The following is a 20,525-nucleotide window of genomic DNA, read 5'->3' as shown; positions in this document are numbered from 1 at the left end:
GCTCCTGGCATGTAAGTCCAGTCCCCAGTTTCCCAGCCTCTGTAAACCTGCAAAAGGAATAGAGAGAATAGTGGAACACAGACCCCTTGTTCAAAGACACAGTCACTTTAGGGAAAGAGGAAAAGAACGGGTAGGTGAATCTTCTCTGGGATTGCAGGGTTCAGCTCAATGAAGACTGTCCTGGATAAAAGAAACTCCTCTAAATGGTTGAATTCTTAGCTCTCCAGAGATTTGAGTTTTCTTTTCCCCAGTCCCTGTGGGTTGCTGTGGGGAATGTGTCAAACCTATCATTTGAGATAAAAATTTATGGTGAGGTAAGCTTCTAGGCTGGGGGAAGGAAGACTTAGTGACTGAAATGGGGGATGCTAAGCACTGGGGGGCAGGAAGGAACAAGGAGCTAGTAATGGATGTAACAAATGCTGCAGCTGCCAGCAAAGCCTGAATTGAACTTCCTTCCTGAAAATGAGGACCCGGGCAAGAATGACCACTCAGATGTAAACAGTGTCTCTGACTGGGAATTCTCATCTGCCTGCCAGTGGGCCAGAGCTGAGCAAGTCCTTTCTCTCCTCTGTATGCACACTGAATTGGTTAGTAAGTGACATGTCAGAGGACAGGAATCATATTCAGTGGATCTTTCAAATCCAGGAGTTTGAGGCTAATGAAATTAGTGTGAGGCCAGGGCTCTGCCAACTAGAATTAAGTCACTGCAGCCACCCTGCAATGCATTTTCAGCCTGAAGGGAGCATCAGGGAGGAATTTTGGGAGATTTGTTTCTGAGCCTGTACAAAATAATACTCTCCTAATGCTAAGAAAGATTAAATGTAAATTAATATTGACTACGAGTAACATATTTAAAAAATAATCGCCGAGTGGGGGATGGCTTAAAGTGGAGAGATTATATAATATGGTGACCAAAGAATAAATCTCCTCTGACCACTGTTTCATGGGCTATAAGTAAGATCTATTACAATGGAAAGTAATGGGAACGTTTTTATTCAAGGCTTCTCTGCTATTGACTTGAGAGCAAACACTCTGACAGTATAAATTACTCTTGCTGTGTGCTGACTCTGAATGAACAATATTTCATGTGCAGTGACATGGTCTAAGCTATAGACTTGGAATTGAATGGCATCTGTTTCAATTGTTTTGTTCTCTCAAGAGCAACTAGATAGAAAAAAGTGGTCAATTTGACCCTTGTGGGAGCGTGTTGCAAATCTAAACCTGTGTCCCTCACACCATAAATGAAATACATTCGTAAATTTGTAAGTGTTTTCCTTCTGTTCATTGATGCTTGAGTATAATCTCAAACTTTGGCAGCAACATTTTATACATAAGTACTTGGTTTTCTTCCTTTCTTCTTTCTCTTCCTCCTCTCTCTCTCTCTCTCTCCATCTTATGTAATTGGATAGAACTGGGCACCTAGGATGATGTGGTGTTACTATAGTGGGATTTTTTTTTTAAAAAAAAAACAACTCTAACTTACCCTTTTAAACATCTCATAAATACAGGTGTCAGTGCCATTTGGAATAGTCTCTATAACAATTTCTGTCTCCACATTTACTGTGTTTCAGCAAATTTACCTAACAGATGGTGAGTGGGCAATTTTTAAAGGGGCATTTTTTAAAGAGCGGAGAGGGAAGGAATAGAGACAGGCACATACTATATTTGAAGTTACCTCCACGTGTATTTTATGTATGTATACCCATACAATTAAGAAGTCTTTGGATGTTTTATCTTCAGGAATAATTCAGATACTGGATTACTTGACTATCATAAACATTTAGGGTTTAACAGATTCGTTACATATAGACGTTGTATCATGGATTGAAAAGACCATAGCCAGCGGGCAGCAGCGGGCGGAGCGACCGAGCGGCGGCGAGGGCTGGGCGGCGGGTGCGGGGGTCCGTGCTTCCTCGCGGTGGAAGGCTGGGGTTCGCCAGAGACGCCGGGTTGCTCCGCGTTGCCAGGTTACCGAGCGCGTGCCCCCCGCCCGCTCTTCCGCCCGGGCCGCCCTCGGCGCCGCCTGAGCCGCGGTGCGGGCTGCGCGGGGCGCCGGGTCCGCGGAAGCCTGGGTCGGGGGCTGCGTGAGGGACTCTCGTCGCGCGTGGACGCTGCGCGAGCGCGCGGGGGACGTAGGGCGCCGACCTGGGGCTCCCCGGCGCTCCGGCTCCGCTCAGGGCGCCCTCTCAGGGGCCTCCGGCGCGAGGCCCCCTTCGTGGTAAAGATGGCGGCGCCCAGGTGGGCCGCGCCGAGGTGAGCTGGAGCTGGGCCCGGAGAGGGGTCAGTCAGCCACGCCCAGGACTTGGACCCCGGGCTCGTCTCCCGTCTCCCGGGGAGCGGCGGGTGAGTGGGCGCGGCCGCGCGTAGGTCCCTCTCGTGGGGTGGTCAGCTCTTCGTGCGTCCGCAGACTTCTGTCGTCTGATAATCAGATCTGGGGTGGCCCAGGTTGGAGGCGAGGGTGCTTGATGGGGGAAACCTGAGGGGTTTAAGGACTCTGTTGGGATCGTTTCAGACCCCAGCAAGAAGCTGAGCAAGTTTTCTCCTGTGTTCCCGGCTAAGTGTTCTCCCTTCTCTGAAGACGCCAGCTTTTCTGAATCACCTTGTTCCCCGGGGGGATACAGTTGGTGGTTCTGACCGTGGAACGTAGGACCCGGCGCGGGGAAGCCTGAGCTGGTTCTAGTTACTTTGTTTGCAAAGCACTTGTCTTGTCTTTGGAATCTTTGTGTATATAACCAACGTTGGGAAGAGCCAGCGTTTTCTCCTCCAAAACACTGCGAGGGGTAACTTTATACGTAAGAAACAAGTGGGCGTTCACATCCATCTCTTTTCCAACCACTGAGTTTTGGTTGTGTTTCCTTTCTTTAAGTTTGTCTCGTTTTGAACTGATAACAAAACAAACAAACAAAAAAACCATAGCCAGTTAGACAAAGTATATACTCTAGTCTCAGTCCTGCCATTAATTAGCTCTGTTACCTTAAGTCATTTAATTTTTCTAGGCCTCATTTTTCTCATGTGATGTTTTTTCTTTGGAAAAGTATAGTTTCTCGAAGTCGCTAATCTCTGTGTCATAGTTCAGCTTGGAGAAAACCTGTTCTTATCCAAACTCCATGACATTGTATTTCCAGCTCCAACTTTGGACTTTGAGTGAGTTGGGGGCAACTTTTTAAGGATATTTTCACACAGCTTTTTTAGTTAATATCAGTCTAGCTGACTTGTCATACTCAGACTTTCTCTCATATTCTTTTACCAGTGTGTTCCTTAGTCATATATATAAAGACTGTTGTGGGAAAAATGACCTCCTGGGTCAGCTTACTGCATGGTCATCGACACAGGACAGGGAGTAAGATTCTGTGGATTTTACAGAAGCAGATACAGGTTTCATTTTCCATGTCCTCTCCCCTTTCATCTTACAAAAAAACAGCAGGCTTTTCTTGGAGAACTGCCAGATAATGCCATCCTGCCTCCTCAGGGGCCCCGGCGATGAGTCGCCCAGGGACTGAACTCCAGTAAAGCAGGTGATTGGCTCATGGGTAGGCATCTGACCTCGGCTAAGTCTATCAGACTGCTCCCCAGGACTTTTGTCTCAGAGCAAAATGGAAGAATTGTCTTTTCTCTCTGGAATTTCTAAGCTGGGGAGCTATGACTCTGGGACTCCCAGTGACCATCAGCACAAGGAGAGACTTTCTGTAAAATAAAGTCTTGCAGAGGTAAGCAGCGCTGAGGGATGGAGAGAGAGCTGGAACCCTGCTGATACTCTGGAACGTCCAGATCCAACTGTATCTGAATATGGCTGCATCCCTGAATTTCTAGTACTTGTTTGTTGAGGTGGTTGTTGTTGTTTGGTTTTTGTTTTTAAATTTCCTTTGACTATTTTGAATTTGTTTTCAGCTATGTGCATTTGAAAGCATCATAGCTAAAAGAGCTAATTTCCTACATTAATGTCAGGTTTGCTGACTGGCATTCCTTAAGTGAAAAATCATATCCGCTATTTTCTTTAAGTAAAATCCTTCTAGCTCAGGTTTGAGATATTCAAAACTCTGCCTCCTACCCCCCTCTTTCCAACATTTACTGTATCACCTTGAAGCATTTGTGACCACATCTTTCCCATCTAGACGCAGTTGAGAGAGAGAGCAAAGACTTCTGATATAAACTGCAACCTATACGCCTCCTACCTGGAAGCTTTAGAACATACTTGATTCTTGTCATTAAAGCAAATCTTTTGTTGTTGTCTCCAGGGCACAGAAGCATTTTCATGGCATAATGGAGCACAAAGTACATTAAGCCTAACTCTACTTCTCACCCTCTTTTACTTTAAATAGGCAGAAAAGAACAATCTCAAACACATTTTCCCAACAAATAAAATACATATATGATTATGTTTAGAAGACATTTATGCAACATACAGTTAGACTGATTAATTAATGGACCTTTCACCAATTGGCACAGTCAATATATATGTTCAATGTGCTCAATTAAAAAGAAGACAATAACATATTTTACAGGTTAATTATCTGAGAAGAGTATTGTGCTAGCACACTTGATACTACAGTATTTCATGTTTGACAGGTAACCTTCTTTCAATTATATTTACTGCTAAATGTTTCTTGGATCAAGCTATTAAATTATAAGGTCAAAAGTAAAATGATATGAAATTACAATGATAAAGGGACACATATCCCACTTTATGAGAAGTTCTAATTTCTTTTCAATACTACTAGTAGTGACCACAGTACTAATTTGAGCCCTTACTATGAGCCACTGTGCCCATATACATTTAGTTCTTACAGTAGTTCTGCAAAGGGCATATAATAATCCACCCTGTAAAGCTGAAGAAAGTGATTCTCATAGCTGAAAGTCACATAGCTGGTGAGTGGCAAAGTCTAGATTCAAACTTAGAGTCGTCTGACAATGCCCAGGTTGTTGACCACTATGTACACTGCTCAATTGTTGCACCAATAAAGAAGTGCTTGAAATAATTATAGATTTGCCTACCCCGAAACGGCAGTGATTTAAAGACATCAAAGTTGCCAGTTGCTTAACCACATCTACTTACAGTAAGAAATTACATTTTATTTCATTTCTAAAACAAGATTAATTCTGCAGGCCCATCGAAACTTGAGCACACAAATCCTACCTCCAAATGAAAGATGCTTGTTTTCCATTATTCAACACATGGCCCTGTACAGAGGCAATAAATATATAGTAGAATTTTCATTCAAGTAAGTGAGAAGAGAGGTTTCTTCTTGTCCTGATTCAGTGCCCATCATTATGGATTATGATGGCTCTTCCCAAACTTTACTTCATTCACTCCACTCTTTCTACAAAACTCCAGTAATGGAATCCATCATTCAGATATATGTGCAAAGCGAAAGGACTGTATTAATACAGTTGCTGAAAGTCAAGTTGATAGAGCACAGGAAATACCTCCTAATAAATGCAACATTAATGTTTGTGTGGGCCTTGGAGTGAGGGGTAGAAGAATTTTCAGTTTAATGGAATATTTTGCCTCTTGCTATGAAAGTGCGGCTTAATAGTCTTGTAACTGGTCATTTACAGAATCCTCCATCTCTGGGTTTCATGCTTTCTTTACTCTGCAGCTGTTGATTCCTTCTCTTGTTCTGGATGGAAGAGAGCCACTTCAAAGGGCTCAGCCTGCCTTTTTGTGTTATTGTTGAGATGAAGATATTTCCATTTATTAAAGCACACTATTTAAACATTTTTATCATGTTTTAAACTTGACTGTGTTCTGAAGGTATGAGCACAGGCAGACATAATGGGGGATGTTTTCCAGGAGAAAACATACTCTTATCAAAGGAATTATCAGAATTTTCATGTATGGATTGAGAATCAAATTCTGGAGTTAGACCTGAATTTAAATTCATACTCACAACTTATTACCAGCCTCATCTTGATCAAACGGTTACCACACTTCTCATCAATTTCCTTATCTTTGAAAGCGGAATAAGAGAAGTATGCCTGGTGGAGTTACACATCAAGCTCATCTGATAGAATATTCATAAGGATTTTGCACAAAATGTACATGGAAATATTTTAGCACCGAGTTTAGCATGCGATTCGTCTTCAATACATTTAAGAGCTATTATTTTATTATTATTATGCTATCACTAAATATCACTATTACTTAAATGTCATTATTGCTAAAATTGCTGTAAAATTACCGCAATAACCCATGATGAATTCCCCTCTTCTGTTTCCTTTGTTTAAATGGAAAATATATATATAGATCTAGACAGAGAACACTTTAGTGATCCTATTCAGTGGAGTGAGAATTTCCATGGCACTGATTAAAACAAATCCTGAATTGCATGGACTTAAGATAGCAGAGAGGGGCTTCCCTGGTGGCGCAGTGGTTGAGAGTCCGCCTGCCGATGCAGGGGACACGGGTTCGTGCCCCGGTCCGGGAAGATCCCACATGCCGCAGAGCAGCTGGGCCCGTGAGCCATGGCTGCTGAGCCTGCGCCTCCGGAGCCTGTGCTCCGCAATGGGAGAGGCTGCGACAGTGAGAGGCCCGCGTACCGCGAAGAAAAAAAAAAAAAAAGATAGCAGAGAGGCTAAGAGATTTGAAGTTAGACATCCCCAAGTGTGAATTCTACTGTGACCCTCTTCTAGCTCTAAAACCTTGAGGAAGTTACTTAAACTTTCTGAGCTTTACTACTAGTTTCCTCATCTGTATCTTTTTCAGGACTATTTATCAAGCATCTTCCTGTTCTCTATGCTTGGACGTATCAATGAATAAATTAGACAAGAGCCTTTGCCTGCGTGCTCCTTCTTGCATGCTTTCTCCCTCCTTACACTCTCGTGTGGAAACGGATGTTATAAATAAATTCTATGCTTTGTCACAGGTTGATGGGCGCTACGGGATAAGGAAAAGGATGTGAAGCTCACTGAAGGGGCTTGCGTTGGGAGTGCTGGAGGCGTGTACAGGTAGGTTCTGATTTTAAATAGGGTAGTCAGGGTGGATTTTATAAGTTGACATTTGAGCAAAGACTTGAAGTGAGGGAGTTGTCAGAATGTATGATGGGGAGACCACTCCCTGGGAGCAAGAATAACCAGTCCCAACACTCTAAGGCAGAAATATGCCAGGCAGCTTGGAGGAATATCAAGGAGGCCACCCTGGCTGACTTAGTCAGTGAGGAGGAAGAGACAGCAGGAGGGCTGGAGGTCAGATATGTGACGGGATGGATTGGGTAAGTCCTGGGAGGCCATCACATGCATTGTGTCTTTTACTCTAAACGTAGGCAGCCAGGGACAGGATTTTAGCCGAGGTGTGGCATGAACTGTCTCTTGTTTGAAAAGCATAGCTCTATCTGTGGTCTTGAGGATGTGGGGAGAGAGTGGAGTCAGGGAGAATCTCAGGAGGCGACTACAGGATCCTCGAGGTCTATGTTGTTGGCCTGCACCAGGCTGCTAGTGGCTGGTAATTCTCAGAAGTGGCACATTGGGAAGGTTGTGACAGCATTTCGTGGTAGATTGAATGCAAGAATGGAAAGGAAGAGGGGGGTCAAGGGTGAATTCGAGATTTAGGGCCTGGGGAACTGGAAAGGTGTGGTTACTGTCACCTAAGATGGAAAAAGTTTGGGGTAGAGCATGTTTGGGGGATTAAAGACCAGTTTTGGAGGTATAAGATTTGAGATGTTTTCGTGACGTCCAAGTCGAGGTGCTGAGTACACAGTTGGATACACAAGTCTGCAGTTCTGAAGAAAGGTCTAAACTAGAGATACACTTTAATACCATGGAGATATTAAGAATAATTACATGGAAGCGCTATTTTAAAGATAAAATGAAGTAATGCAATTAGCACTCTGTCTTCTCAAAACATTTAATAACTGTTAGCTAAAATAATTACCTGAAATGAAAAAATACCTATAGTTTGTTTTGTTGTTTGCAGTAAAAGTGAATAAAATGTCACAATTATTTTAATAGTATTTGTGACACAGTAGTTTTAGTTAAGACACCATGACTACAAACATTTACAATAAACCTTTCAGTCTCCTGCTTTTCACTCTGATAGGGTACTTGGAACCATATTTTGTAAGGTTTAAGTTAGTTGTCATAGGGTACCTCTTTAATTAGAAGTAATTCTGAACTGCCTAGTTCCATGCAGTTTTATATACATATATGTATAATTATTATTTTATGATTTATCAAACTCAGTTGCAAATTTGCATCACTGATATACATTAGAATTTAAGCATTTACCCAGGTACTCAAGGAAAAAAATGTACTTGTCTTGTAATTTCCATAGGGGTACTTACTTTCACATCTTCCCTTCACTTTGCAATTGCAAACATGGCAGGGGAAATATTATCTTACTGGTCTTTGAGTTCCCCTTAGCTATCTGCAAGTCCTTAAACAGCCTTTGTGGCTTAACCAAAATTCTCTTCCATCTTCATTCCGCTAACAGATATTGGTCTAAGCATGTACTTATACTAAAAAATGCATGACCACGTTGTCTCTACACATCTATAATTTTATGTTAACACTAACATTATGTAAGCTATACTTTAATTGTAATTATAACAGATTTTATGTCAACACACATCCATTTCTAGTGTTCATCTGGTGTTCAAGGGGAGAGCAGCATGTCGTAAATTTTATCAAAATATAACATCTGAAGAATAGAACAGAGGGTAATTGTGTAATTCTGTATTCACTCTAATTAAGTTCAGTGGAGTTGGCATAATAGAATTAAGATAAAAAAAAAGACATCGAGGTACCATGGCTCCCTCTCCTAACACACCCTTTTTGTATCCGAGAGCAGAGACTCAGCACCTTTCTGTACAGAAATGGAGACAGGAAGAGGCCAGAGGATGAATGACAGGCACGAATTAGGTGGAACTTTGAAGAGCAACATGGAAATGAAATACTTCTTTTGTATTTGGTAGGTGGGGAAAATGTACCAGCGTGTATGCCTACTGGGACCACGTTTTCTAGAACAGTTAAGCCCAGTGTCAACTATGCTGTCCCACCTTCCTCGTAAGTAGGAACATCCTGTTACTTGAATCTTTGCTTCCTGTTTCTTGATAGCTGGTTGAGAAGATTATCACAGGAACTGCATCTTGTTAGCAAACACACAGTTTTGAAATGATTGACACTCACTGAAGAGTGGCAACTCCAAGCTTGCTCTCTCTTGATCTTGGACTATTTAAGTCTGGAGTGCAGGAGTGGGTTATGGGGAAAGACCATTGGAATTCTTATGTCTTCAGCATAATGGTTATAGCATAATGGTTAGGAGTGTAGGTGCTGGTTCAAATCTCTGCTTTCCACTTGCTAACCATATGAGCTTGGGCAATTTACCTGATTACCTGAACCTCAATACTGCTGCCTATAAAATGATGTTAATAATATTTCATCCTCATAGACTTGTTTTCAATGTTAAAATGAAGTCACTTACACCAAGCACTTAATACAATGCCTAGAGCATAGTAAAGTCTATTATTATTACTATTACTACTACTAATACTATTATTACTATTACTGTCACGATGCCAGGTGCTATTTTTCCTATGCCTTATTCCATTATCTTCTGCCCTGTCCCCCCATTTCTGTCTTGTTTCTGTACAAGGGTAGGTTTGTCACAGAGCATTTTCTTTCCCTAGTGTCTGACTCTTAGTCATCAAGGTGACTGGTCCACGACCCGGCATTCATTGCTGCTCGTTGAAGCAACCCGTTTTGAGAATGGGAGTTGGATATTGATGCCAAGTTGGGTCAAGGAGAGAGAATTTTCTCTCTTCGGCACTCAGCTAAGTGAAATATTCAGGCCTCAGAAGGAGAATCAGGCAAAGGGCAACATGCTTAATTTCATACCTTAGTGATTAAGAACAAGTCAGACAGGCTGGATTTGAACTCATTTCCGTCACGTACTGACAACGGGATCTTAGGTGCTTTTGTAACCCGTCTGAGGCTCAGTCAACATCTGAAAGAGACGAATAACATTATCAGGACCTAGCGTATAGCCTCGTTGTAATAAGTGAATAAATCCTTTTAAAACGTTCAGCACGTTGTTTGGCATATAAACACTTAATAAAATTTAGCTTCTTTGACTACTGCCGCTGCTAATATTATTAAGTAGCTGAGCAGATCCGAGGCCCAGTTTTTTCTTAGATTGCACATAATCATTTGGACAACCAGCTCACATTGATCAACCGTTGCTTATATATAAACCCCCATGAACCCAAAGGTGCTTTAACTGTCTCCCAGTCAGAGCCTGTTCTGGGGGCAGAAGCAACACCGGCACTACCCCCGTCATCTTTGCCTTTATTGTCACTACACTCGCCTGCCGTACTGAGCACTTACTGTTTGCCAGGCACCAAATTTAGCCCTGCGTATGCACTATATCATGTAGTTCTCACACTCAGGTGGGAGACATTATCATCGTCCCCAATTTTCCGATAAAGACGCCGAGGTGTTGGAAAGGTAAGAAACTTGACCCACAGCAAGAGATGGAGCCGGAGTATTCAAACCCTTCTCTCTGACCTCAAGAACCCTTAAATATTAGCATACTACTACATCCTGGTAAGAAAATCTGCTTCCAGCCACTCTGGTGAGAGTAGAAATGATTCTCAGTCCCCACATTCCTCTATTGCCCATGCCACCCTAGCCTCAGGACTAGGTGGGAAAGGAAGTGATCTCTTCAAAGAGCAGCCAAAGGGAACCTACTCCCTTCTGCCTTTTCGTAATCAACTAACCAATATTTTATTTCCTTCGTAAGAGTCCCCACGTGTTCCTTTTGGTACTTAGCTTGGCCTTTTAGAATTCTGACATTCTGTACATGACTCATCCACTGTATTTCATGTTAATTTATTGAGGTCAAGTATAGGGTCTTACTCATCCTGAAGTCCGGTTATCCCCCGTCACATCTAACTCTGTTCTTTTCTTCTTGTAGTACATCTGCAGATATTTATTTGGATTTTGTTGAATTGTTCTCATCAATAGTAAGTACATTAAAAGTTAAACAGAAAGTGCTTTCTTATAAGGAAAACCATCTAAATAGATTTCTAGCTCTTTACTTTTTATAGCACTATTGTAGAGATTATAGATCTCCAGGTAGTATTTTTTAGATTGAGTTCTTCATATCATCTTATTTTTACATATCATGATAAATCTGAATTTTCTCTATCAAAGCTCCGAGACTTCACTGGCTTGTAACTTAGCTTGTTGATTATGTGTTATTGACTTTTCCATTTACAATGATATTTGATCCTGGTAAGGATGGGGCTGGGTGGGAAGGTACATCTTAGGGCCATCAATTGGTTTTGTAGAGAACTAACAGAAAGATCTAAAGTCTCATCATATTTCTGCAGAACTCATGAATCATTTTATTATAATTCCATTCATTCAGGGAATATAAAACCATTTTCAAATTGTTATTCCTAATTTGTTCATCTTCTCTTCCTTAGTCTTAGTGAGAAGAGAGCAGGCTGAATGGAAGACAGTCATTATGACCACTGGGGCCACTAGGGTAGGCCTCAGTCCCAGAGTTTTGTTTTCATCTCTCCGCTATTAATAGTGGCTAATGTCTTGAGTGCTTACTTGGTGCAAATTACTTAGCCGACCATGGCAAATGGGTTGTATCATTTCATCCCCTGATAGTCATACAATTAATGTATGTATTATTATGATATCCCATAATGCATACATGGAACAGAGCCTCAGAAGTAGTTATTTGCTCACAAAAATATGGTAGATGTGGAATGTGGACTCAGGTCTGATAGACTCCTAAATCACTCCTAGTGATTTTTACCACTGAATTAAAGTTGTATACCTCTGGAGAGTAGATAGTTTCTAAAATTTCCTCAGCTCTAACATTTTATAATTAAATTTTTGTCTGATGGCAAGCTTAACAATTAAGATGGGTAGGAAGGAATGCCAACCTGTTGAATGGAATTTCCCTGAAATAAGCCTGTTTTATGACACGAGTTCACTGATTCATTCACTCAGCATGTATTGAATGTTTGCTCTGTGCAAAGGCATTTTAGGCATCACAGTGGAGTGAGCGCCCCTTCCATAGACTCTCCTGCAGCACTCAGAGAAGTCTTGGACTGGTTTGCCTGTTATGGAATGGGGCTTGGTGATAGAAGCCTGGTTTATCCTCCACTGATAAAACTAAGACATACTCATATGAGTTTAGAGGCATCTTGAAGCCGTGGGATAGTAACACACATGAATCTTACCATTTTTGCCTGGTATTAATGATACAGAGGCTTTGGATTTGGGTATGGAAAACGGGTGCAATTATGGGCGTGTTGGTTCTACATATATATGGACATCACGTGTCATCAGCCTGCAGCTACCTGCCATTCCTCACTACTCCTTCTTTTCACAAACCAAACAAGTACCTTCTTATCTCTCCTGTGGATAAGCTCTTGACAGTGGCACTAGGGCCTCCCTCAATAAGTACATCATTGGCTAAACCAGTGGTTTCTCAGATATGCTCATTGAACAACCCTTAAGGTGGATTGACATTCCACTGCCTAGAATAGAATATGGTGTTCTTTAGAAATCGGGGGGGACAAAATAGGCCACCAGATGTACTTTCTTTAATTTAAATTGTATATATATATATATGAACAATTGTTATATATGTGTATGTATACTTGTTCATATATATGAATGATTTAAAATTGAAGAGAGATATATATATACACACACATATATATGTATATTTAAATTTTGGTTTCTGTTAGCAAGTAGTAAATTAAATTATTAGCAGATCCATACTGCAGGGAAATAACCAATCAGATTTCATTCAATAGCTTGCTTTTTTGTAGATTTATGGTTGTGATTTTATATCTGCAGGTATGTTTGCTGAAGAAAATATTTCTGCCACTTTACACAAAATTAAATTCATTTAATACCAATGCGGCATGTCTCAAATGTCTTAATACAGTTTTAATCTTTAATCGCATCAGAAGTATGAAATTAGAAACATACCCCAAATCATTTGAAGATATAATTACTTTCATTTCCCTTATACTTTTGAGACTTTTGAAAAATAAGTATTTAGTTGTACTTATCTGTTTCTGTCTAAGGATAGCAAACACTGAAACACAATTCTTTTTAAAAGTCAATATTAAAAATATATTGTCCAAGATGATCAAAACTAAGGAAGTGGCAAAGAAATTCAAAAATTTAAACTTTCAAAGGGTGCTTTTTCTGTGAATGTGTAGTACTTGTTCTTCTGAAGGAATTAATCTTTTTAAAAATTTAATTAACTTATTTTTTATTGAAGTATAGTTGGTTTACAGCGTTGTGTTAATTACTGCTGTACATCAAAGTGACTCTGTTATACATATGTATATACATTCTTTTTCATATTCTTTTCCATTATGGTTTATCACAGGATATTGAATATAGTTCCTTGTGCTATACAGTAGGACCTTGTTGTTTAGCCAATCTATATATACCAGTTTGCATCTGCTAATCCCAAACTCCCAGTTCATCCCTCTCCCACCTGCTTCCCCCTTGGCAGCCACCAGTCTCTTCTCTGTGTCTCTGATTCTGTTTCTGTTTCATAGATAGGTTCATTTGTGTCATATTTTAGATTCCACATATAAGTGGTATCATGGTATTTGTCTTTCTCTTTCTGACTTACTTTGCTTAGTATGATAATCTCTAGTTGCATCCATGTTGCTGCTGCAAATGGCATTATTTCATTCTTTTTTTATGGCTGAGTAGTATTTCATTGTATATATGTACCACATCGTCTTTATCCATTCATCTGTTGATGGACATTTAGATTGTTTCCATGTCTTGGCTATTGTGAATATTGCTGCTGTGAAGATCAGGGTGAATGTGTCTTTTTGAATTCTAGTTTGGTCTGGATATACGCCCAGGAGTGGGATTGCTGGATCATATGGTAGGTCTATTTTAGTTTTCTGAGGAACCTCCATACTGTTTTCCACGGTGGCGGCACCAACTTACATTCCCACCAACAGTGTTGTAGGAGGGTTCCCTTTTCTCCACACCTTCTCCAGCATATGTTATTTGTAGACTTTTTAATGGTGGCCATTCTGACTGGTGTGAGGTGGTACCTCATGGTAGTTTTGATTTGCAAACTATTTCTTTAATAATTGGCAGTGTTGAGCCTCTTTTCATGTGCCTATTGGCCGTCTGTATTTCTTCTTTGGAGAAATGTCTTTTTAAGTCTTCTGCCTATTTTTTTGATTGGGTTGTTTGCTTTTATTGTCATCAAGTTGTATGAGCTGTTTGTATATTTTGAAAATTAAGCCCTTGCTGGTCGCATCATTTGCAAATATTTTCTCCCATCCTGTAGGTTGTCTTTTCATTTTGTTTATGGTTTCCTTTGCTGTGCAAAAGCTTGTAAGTTTGATTCGGTCCCCTTTGTTTATTTTCATTTTTATTTCTATTGTCTTGGGAGACTGACCTAAGAAAACATTGGTATGATTTATGTCAGAGAATATTTTGCCTGTGTTCTCTTCTAGAAGTTTTATGGTGTCATGTCTTATGTTTAAGTCTTTAAGACATTTTGAGTTTATTTTTGTGTATGGTGAAAGGATGTGTTCTAACTTCACTGGTTTATATAAGGCTGTCCAACTTTACCAACACCACTCGCGGAAGAGACTGTCTCTTTCCCATTATATATTCTTGCCTCCTTTGTCAAAGATTAATTGTCAAAGATTAACTGAGGTGTGTGGGTTTATTTCTGGGCTCTGTATTCTGTTCCATTGATCCATATGTCTGTTTTTGTGCCAATACCACCCTGTTTTGATTACTGTGACTTTGGAGTACTGTCTGAGTCTGGGGTGGCTATGCCTCCAACGTTGTTCTTTTTCTTCAGGATTGCTTTGGCAATTCTGGGTCTTTTATGGTTCTGTATGAAATTTAGGATTATTTGTTCTAATTGCGTGAAAAATGTCATGGGTAATTTGATAGGAATCGCATTAAATCTGTAGATTGCTTTGGGTAGTATGAGCATTTTAACAATATTAATTCCTCCAACCCAAGAACATGAGATGTCTTTCCATTTCTTTGAATCATCTTCACTTTCCTTTATTAATGTCTTACAGTTCTCAGTGTATAAGTCTTCTGCCTTCTTGGTGAGGTTTATTCCTAAGTATTTTATTTTGAGGGTTGTGATTTTAAAAGGCATTGTTTTTTTACATTCCCTTTCCGATATTTCATTGTTGGTATAAAGAAATGCAACCAATTTCTGTATGTTAATCTTGTATTCTGCTACCTTGCTGAATTCGTTTATCAGTTGTAGTAGTTTTCATGTAGAGTCTCTAGGGTTTTCTATATATAGTATCATATCATCTGCATCTAATGACAATTTTACCTCTTCCTGAAGGAATTAATCTTGAAGTTCTACTAAGACTTTTGGGATACCTGTTTTAATGAGCCACTACTTCCTGCCTGAGATTGCACTATGCACCAGAGATTCTAGAATTAGCATAATAAAACTAATAATGCAAACAACAGCAACAAATCTTCACAAACCTTCCTTGCAGGGAAGTAAAGTCTACTGGAAAAACAGACAAGTGAAACACACATTCAAAATGGCAGTGATTCTCAAACATTTATGTGCTTAGAAATCATGACAAGCCTGATAACCAGGGCAATTACTAGACCCCTTCTCCAGCTGGTCAGGTGTAAGGTCCTGTAACTCTATTTTTGGTGAATGCCTCCAGGAGAGTGTGAGCCAGATGTTCTCAGTTGTCGTCAACCTTTAGTGTGCATCAGATTTGCCTGAGAATATTGTTAAAACACAGATTGCTGGGCTCCAGTGCCAGAGTTCTAACCAGTTCCCAGGTGTGGCTGATATTGCTGGCCCAGGGACCACATTTTGAGAAGCACCTTTCAAAACTCTGCAGTATGTGGTTGTGTGTGTTGTGAATGCAGTATGCGGTTGTGTGTGTTGTGAATGCAGTATGCGGTTGTGTGTGTTGTGAATGAGACGGGCCCAGAGAACCAAAGGAGGGCTAAGGGACTCTGCCCTAAATTAGCCAAAGGTAACAATAGCAGCTAGAATTGATTGACCCAAGAAAAAATTATAAGAACTTTACCTGCATTTGCTCATTTAATCCTTTCAGTAAGGAACGTAGGTGCTACTTAGTGTTCCTCTTTTACAGGGGTGTCCAGAGAAGGTAACTACTTTGCCCACGTCCTAAACTGGTAAGTAACAGATTAAGAATTCAAGTCTAGGAAGTCTGATTCCAGAGCCCACACCTCTACCCTTTCTGCATGTAGAGAGGAGTAAAGGGTTGTCAGTGAAGCCTTCCTGGGGGCCCTGGCCTCTGAGTGTAGATAGAAGGATGAGTGGACATAAAGATCATTATTTGTGTGTGGTGGGGGTAGGGGAGGAAGTATGAGGGCTTCCAGAAGAGCCCGCCCTCCCCATACATCTGCTATAAGCAAGTCTGATGATCAGGAGTCCGGAACATGAGTATGACTATGGGATACTGAGAAGGGTTCTAGAACCCTGAGGTTAGGGTTCTGGATCCGTTAGTAGGTACCAGAAAGTGAATGAGTGATTTACCTTACTTTCCACGGGTAGCAGGAAGTTTGGAGATAGTCCCTCTAGCGTTAGTCCAGCTGCTGAAGGGCATCACCAGGGGACTGGGTTGCTTCGCTCTTCCAGCTTCCACATCTCTAGCACGTCCACATAGCTTCAAAGTGACCCCAGAATCTCCAATAGTGTTCCAACAATTGGGGCAGGAAGAAAGAAAAGGAAAAAAAAAAGAAATTAAGTAAGAAAAAAAAGCAGTGTCTAACTCAGAGAGCAAATTTTTTACCACAGATGGTCAGCAGACTTGCACTTAGATCTCATCAGCTCGGATTTTAAACTGGCCACCTTAGCCTTAAGGATAATGGGGTCTCCTAAACCAGGGCTCTGATAGTAAGGAATAAGGAGAGAGTGGTACTGATTAGCAGTGCCTGCTGTCCCAAACAAATATTATCCCCAAACTATTTTTTTTTATCCTATGTTTTACTTTAAAGAATGGAGGGGAAACATTATGTATCTGTAAATAGCCTTTTAGAAAGGGTACAATTATATAGTTATACAACCCCCTGGAGGGCTCCTTTCTTCTAAAATCTCTTTAAAAACTGTTCAAGGTTAAGGACATTTTTATCTTAATTTAGTCACTTGCAGTCGATTATCTTGGAATGACATCCTCTCTCTGCAGATGTTCTGTCAGGCTTTAGAACATTCTAGAAGTGGACAGAAAAGTGTTATGGTACATGTATTTGCAATATGCACGTCTTTGAAATGAAATCCATTTAGGGACCAAAAGACATTTCATGTCTTTGCTATACATTTTCACATATTTGCCTTTCCAGAATTCCTTTGAGCAAATCTGTTAGATGTAACCCATCCGTTTCTCCCATCTGAATTCTTTATTACTAAACATTCTTCAGTATGCTCTCACTCCCCTCTATCAAAGGCGTTTCTCTGGGTCCTCACCCTTCTCATCTCATATGTGAATGCGTATCTTAAACTGAAGCAACAGTCTGCTATGACTTCTCCATAACTTGAAGAACCCGTCTTTGTGGGAAGAAAAGTAGACTTACTAACTTAAAAGGTAGAATGCACGCAATGTTTCTGAGAATTAAAAACTAAGGTAAAAACATAAGCAAGGGAAAAAACTTACAGTGGATCCTTTTCAAAGACTTTATTTTACAGAGAAGGCAACTGAGGTTTAAAGAAATAATGCGTTAGTTAAACACTGAATAATATACCTTAAACCTCAGTGGAGCAACACACGGACAGTTCATTTCTCACTCACTCAGGAGTGTAGTATGGACTTTGGTGGTCTGAGGGTCAGTTTTCTGCTCAGTTATTCAGGGACCCACCACCTTCATCAAGTGGCTCTACGTTTGTCCTAAAAAGGAAAGGAGAGAGGAACCTGCAGGCTACAATTATCAACTCGTTATCCTTCAGACATAAACTCTTCAGGTCACCTCTGGTCACATTCTTTGGGATAGAACCATACCCAGATGCAAGCGGAGATGGAGAATGTTGTTCCTATCTTGGTCCTAGTGATGCCTCTACAGGCTGGAGGAGCTAATTAAAGTGTAGTCAACAGGTCATTGTTTCTGCCACAATGAGTGATTAGCCTAAGGCTGTGGATTAATTATGTGTGTGTGTCACATATACATATAATACACACAAACATATATATGTGTGTGTATATATACATTCTTTAGCATGAGTTGTCACATGGGGCTTCTGCCGTATCAAAAGAGTACAAACTGCCTCTTGTTGCTTTTTCTTAATTGAAGTTGACTACTACTATCTATTTCCTTTCATTTTGCTACTTCCCCCCCCACCTTTCAATATTATATGAAAATTCTGAAAGAAATAATTTCAAAGTTTCCAGTGCTTTTAAAGGTAATAGAATACTCAGACCTTAACAATTTTCCTGTGTGAAACTTTTGCCAGACTAAAATAGTTAACTTATGAAAAGTAAATTTAGATTGATACAAAAGAGAAAATAAGCTGATTTTTTTTTTTTTTTACACAAATACCCTGAGCCAGGGTGGAAAATAAATGGAAAACTGGAGGAATTTAGATCCTTTTGTTGTAAATTTAAATATTTTTAATTGTAAAAATAATACAGGCTCATTGTAGAAACTCCAAAATTGAAAGGATTTAAAGAAAAAAGGAAAAATAACTCAAAATCCCATTTCTGATAAATCATCTCTGTAACATTTTTGAGGGTATCTTTGGAAACTTTTTTGTGACGGGGTGCATATAAATACAATGCAAGTATAAAATACCTTTAATTATTATATCAAACTACAAAACAGTTCTATAACATTTTTATTTAGTAATATAAGTATGATTACTCATCACCTAATAAAAATCTGCAGCAGCATTTTTAATGGTTGAACAGCATTCTGTTATTTATTGAACCAGTCCCTACTGTTCAACATTTAGATTATTCCTGTTTTGCTTTGCTAAACAATGAGACAAGCATCCTTGTTCATATGTCTTTGAGCATTTGTTTATTTCCTTAGAATGGACTTCTAGAACTTGAATGGCTGGTTGTCAGTTCTGGTACATACTGACATATTGTCTTCCAGAAAGGTTACCGTGCTTTTTATTTCTACCAAGAATTTAACATCCAGTGTGGTTTCTTACACACACTCATCAGTACCAGTATTATCAATATCAATACCAGTATTATCAAGTTTTTTAAAACTTTGTCATTCTAGCTCAGTAAAATATGACACCTGAATTATTTTATTTGTATTTCTTTGATTAATAATAGCAAGGTTGAACATATTTTCATATCTTTATTGGCTGTTAATACTTTTTAGTTTGTGACTTTATGACATCCATTTTTCATCGATGTATAACAACCTTTTATATATCAATGTGTTTATTTTGTTGTTCGTTGTAAATGCAATTTTTTTCTCTTCATTTATTAATTTTTATTTTGTGTGTGTTGAACTTCTTTAATACTGTCAAGTCTATTCAAAAACCCTTTAATGAACACAACAAATGTGGAAAATCAGTCATTCTCCTGCATTTTGTAATCAGTGTATTTCCTTTTGGGCAGTATGGAAACGTAGGTTCTTCTTTCATCTTATGGTTGGAAAGAATCTATTCCCTCGGAAAGGGATTATAGTCTCCATGATGCAGTAATGGGAGATTTTATAGGGTAGGCAGGGTCTACAGAAGAAAAAACCCTAAATCACACTCCATTGGTGGTTGCCTTATTTATAAAAATGGCATTTGAGGTTGTGTGACTGCCATCAGGTAAGCAAAATTAATTTTTAGCATGAAATACTCCTATCAGCAAGAACAGCCTAGGATAGGCTAGCAGTAAGAAGTGAGGGGTTATGGGATTGGGGCATAGCCTCTGTTTCCTCCAATGCAGCTGGAAATTTAAACTCTGGGGCTCCTGCTTGATCCAATCAGCCCAGCTAGTATGTGTTGCCAGGTAGGGTGAATAGACTCAGAAGTACAAGAGCTCATCCTTGGTCCCCTCTGGAAATGAGCAGAGAATACTGTGTCAAGCAGAGGTGATCAGTCCATGGTCTGGAGACTTGGATCTCCCCACATAGTCCTTAAAGTCAGGGTGAGACAAAATGCCAATACAAATTATATTGATGACAGTATCAATGAGGTGACATTGAGTCCTTTGACCCAACGTGTGTCTGCAGTGTGCCATCCATTAGTAAATGGGCAAAGCCATTTGACAGATCTATCTGATACAGTGAATGAATCTGACACTGACATTTTGAAAAACTGAAACTGTATCCATCTGTCAAGAACAGTGGCCGTTTGTTCTGCTTTATTCCCCCTGGTAGAACTAGGTAACATTGCAGGCAGTAAGACGTTCCAGCATTTCACCCTGGAGTAGCCCCAAAACTGAAGAAGCTGTCTTATCAGTAGTTAGCTCCTTGTCACCAAGAATATTAAAGTAGATTTGTATGATTAGCAAATTAAAGAGACTATAGTGCCTACCACTACTGTATTCACTAAGGTACCCAAGTTATTCTAAAGAAATCCTAATAATACATTAGGACCGTTT

At 39.9% G+C, this 20,525-nt stretch overlaps 1 pseudogene; it reads left to right on the top strand.

Annotated features, from left to right (window-relative positions):
* The first annotated feature begins 2,203 nt into the window (after positions 1–2,203).
* Positions 2,204–20,525, top strand: part of LOC132514366 (UDP-N-acetylglucosamine--peptide N-acetylglucosaminyltransferase 110 kDa subunit-like) — a 46,172-nt pseudogene continuing 27,850 nt past the window's right edge.

This window comes from Lagenorhynchus albirostris, unplaced genomic scaffold (genome assembly GCF_949774975.1).
Source record: "Lagenorhynchus albirostris unplaced genomic scaffold, mLagAlb1.1 scaffold_238, whole genome shotgun sequence".
NCBI lineage: Eukaryota > Metazoa > Chordata > Mammalia > Artiodactyla > Delphinidae > Lagenorhynchus > Lagenorhynchus albirostris.
Note: the sequence above shows the minus strand (reverse complement) of the source record. Positions and strands in the feature narration are given on the sequence as shown.